Below are 3,212 nucleotides of genomic sequence, written 5' to 3' on the forward strand. Positions count from 1 at the left end.
TGCGCACGTTATGGCTATTGACCCAATTTGTGGTCAGCTTTTCTGTTTTCGATATTATTAAATCTCAGATTCGTGTTAGCATATTAAATAAATAGCTTTAGTTGTGCATCCGCACGCCTAGGGTCTTTTGGGTATATTCGGGATTTTTAGAGGCTGTGTTTTTCTGCTGACTTCACGTAGTTACAAGTACTCTACTTCGTGACCAGACAAAATTCTTTCTTTCAAATTTGTACTTTAACATTAGATATTGTTGTAGCTGATTACCGGAGTAGGTACAAAAAGTAGCGGATATGACTAAACCGTGCCCTAATACCAGGGGTGCTAAAGGCTTCTAAATTTGTAGCATGCGTTTATGTAACTGCCTTAGATCGTTATCCAAATCCTAAATTTGCTATTTTCCCATTTTAATAGTAAATTAGTCAAACCAAGCTTCCACTTTCAAAACTTCCTTCAATAATTGACTGTAATTACCGACCGTGCGTAAAGCGGAATTTTTTAATGTTTTAACCCTTAAGCGTAATCTAATTTTCTATATAAAACATTTAGGTGACACTTTCTTTACTAGTATCAATTGAGCTCTCAAGCGTAGTAATTGATTTCAATCGTCATGTACAAGGTAAGTGGTTATCTGACTGTGCGGTTTCAATTTTAACTTTAATTTTCAGGTTGTACTGTTAATATTCGCAATTGTTGTCGCTGTTGCGGCACTACCTGCTCCAGAAGGCCGATACGTGTCATATGCACCAGTATGGGGTGGCGGTTTTGGACTGGGATTTACAAAGAGGATTGGAATTGGATTTAATTTTCGCAGGCCTTTATTCAGTTATGTTCCACGATACGTACCCTCATATTACGCACCATTCCATAAACATATACACGTCGGCGTTGGATACTTAGGATAGAGACAACAAATGCATTTAAGTTATATTATATTAGTAAAAAAATGATTTATGTACAATTTCATTGGGCGTTACTGTCTAATTAATGATGGTGGTGGTGGTGATGGTGACCGTGACCGTGTCCACCCCAGCTGCCACCGCCGCCGCCGTGCCCGCCGCCATGTCCCCAGCCACCACCGCCGCCGCCTCCTCCTTGCCAACCGCCGCCCCCATAGCCCCAGCCACCTCTTTGAGCTGTTTCGGCAGGCATTAAATCAAGAACTTCCGGTCTAGCCATTACATAACACACGTAAAACGCAACAAAAAGGACCACCCCCTATAAAATACAAATGAGCAATAAAAACTAATTAAAGAATCAACTCACCCTTAACATCTTATATCCAAATAGATCGACTGTAGCAAAGAAACTATGTCTATTCCGTAGCAACGGCGCTGATTTATAGCTACTCTTGAACCGCGAGCTGATTTTTTGGCAGTCTGAATAGCGATATAATATTCCATTTTTTGTTTTCCTAATTGCGATGCTTACCTTGTAATATAACGTATTAACGCACGGCTGAAGATAAATGTATAATGAATATGCATGAACAACATGATGTATTTTACCTGTCATCTAAAAAACTTATTTGAAATTGTTATTGCGAAGAATAGTGAAAATTCTTCTTCTTAGGTTTTAATGTTCTTACAAACTAATAATAGAAAGGGTGTTGATTGTGTGGTGCGACATAACTCATTAACAAATGAAAAGATAGTTTAAACGAATTTCTAATTAACTAGCTGACCGGACAGACGTTAAAATGTTACCTATGAATATTCAATTCGAGCTAGAATAAATAATAAAAAAACGATTTCAAAAACATAGTGTTTATTGTAATGCTTTTTAATACACAACATTGCTAGCTTTGTTTTCTGGGGTTTAAATAAATAATGTTGATGGTTTTCCGACACGGTAACAAGCGACATAGAATTGCCCATGTGAAAGATATACATTTTCAAAGAGAAGAGAATTTCAAACGCATTTCAATCCTGAATAAAGATAACAATTTAGAGATTAAGTTTCTTCGCCGCCATCGGCCACCACTATCTCCCGGTTGGAAAACTTTGATAGTTACAATGTTGCAAACATCCATAAACTAACACCGTGTTTCAAACTTTTTGAATACGTGGCCCCTTTCCAAGTTGAAAAATTCTGGCGATCCCCCTGGCGCCTTAATAAAATTGTCAATAACTTTAGTTAAACGTATTTAATTTTCATTACGTTCGAGAATTAACTAGGCATACATATATCCTATACAGCTCAGGATAAAATCAAAGGATTCCTTGGAAAACTAAGTTTGTGGCCAACCTCTTTGCAAAAATATACCAATCGTTGATAGTAAGGTGCACAATTGCACATTCCTTGCATGATTCAGAGCTTGCAAGATAAACTATCAAGTTGTTTTACAGAACTGTAAGCTAACGATGGGCATAGATAAGTGAATATTTTCTTGGATATGTCATTACAATTGGATTGGTTCGTCTGATCATGAGCATGAAAGAAAATCTAATAGATTTGACTTCTGACGGCATGCTGAAAGTGGAGTTGGATAGTCGGATAATGTAATTTAAAAAAACTCCATATGCACTGATTGGGTAAGTTTTAAACTTGAAACTTGAAAACTGTATAAATCTTTCTGTGATGCTAAGATGTGAGGAACAGTAGGATACAGAATGTAACGAGAGGAGTTCTTTTACTGCGATTTTTCCTTTGAAATTTATACGGAAGGAATATTCTAAGTTAAAAAAGAGTCAAGGTCTCAAGAACATTCAACCAAACAAATATTACTTAGTTTTTATCTTGTCGATTGTAATACGACGAGCTTTCTTCCTTTTCTCACATTGTCGTCAATGAGTTAATTGTTCTAAACTGAATCTGGCGCCCCATTGTCGAATTGTAGTGTTGAATTACAAATGGAAACAGGTCACATTGAGTTACATATACTACGTTGAGAATTAAGCGTTCATTGGAAAAAAAAACAAGCTGAAATTGTAGAGTCAGCATTTTGAGTCCATTTTTTAACCAGTGGTTCTAGAAAATCTTCATTGGACCGAGTTGACAAATTATGTGTTTTTAAATTGTTAGAAACCTATACCAAGAGATATTCACGCATTTCAGTGCAGGGAGTTGAAAAAACTCGTAATCGGGTCGCTCAGTTAGTAAAGAACACGGCCCGCCATTGTAAATGGACTCGCTCGTCATCAAGTTCGTATTTATGTCGCTAAGAAAATGGCAATCAGTGTAAAAGTTTACCTAAGAGATTTCCTAAACATTCA

The 3,212-nt window shown here is 36.8% G+C and overlaps 2 long non-coding RNA genes across 3 annotated transcripts; one reads left to right on the forward strand and one right to left on the reverse strand.

Annotated features, from left to right (window-relative positions):
* Window positions 1-247: 247 nt before the first annotated feature.
* On the forward strand, window positions 248-958 carry LOC116160513. Its single transcript, XR_004143237.1, has 2 exons — window positions 248-616; window positions 666-958. It is a non-coding gene; the product is annotated as an uncharacterized LOC116160513 (long non-coding RNA).
* On the reverse strand, window positions 913-1,640 carry LOC116160512. Of its 2 annotated transcripts, XR_004143236.1 has the most exons (4): window positions 1,506-1,640; window positions 1,429-1,455; window positions 1,264-1,376; window positions 913-1,215 (listed from the first exon to the last, which is right to left on the reverse strand). It is a non-coding gene; the product is annotated as an uncharacterized LOC116160512 (long non-coding RNA). The 2 variants fall into 2 exon arrangements; XR_004143235.1 differs by having other exon boundaries at window positions 1,264-1,455.
* Between the last annotated feature and the right edge of the window lie 1,572 nt (window positions 1,641-3,212).

Source organism: Photinus pyralis, unplaced genomic scaffold, assembly GCF_008802855.1.
Source record: "Photinus pyralis isolate 1611_PpyrPB1 unplaced genomic scaffold, Ppyr1.3 Ppyr1.4_LG1, whole genome shotgun sequence".
In the NCBI taxonomy this organism is placed as follows: domain Eukaryota; kingdom Metazoa; phylum Arthropoda; class Insecta; order Coleoptera; family Lampyridae; genus Photinus; species Photinus pyralis.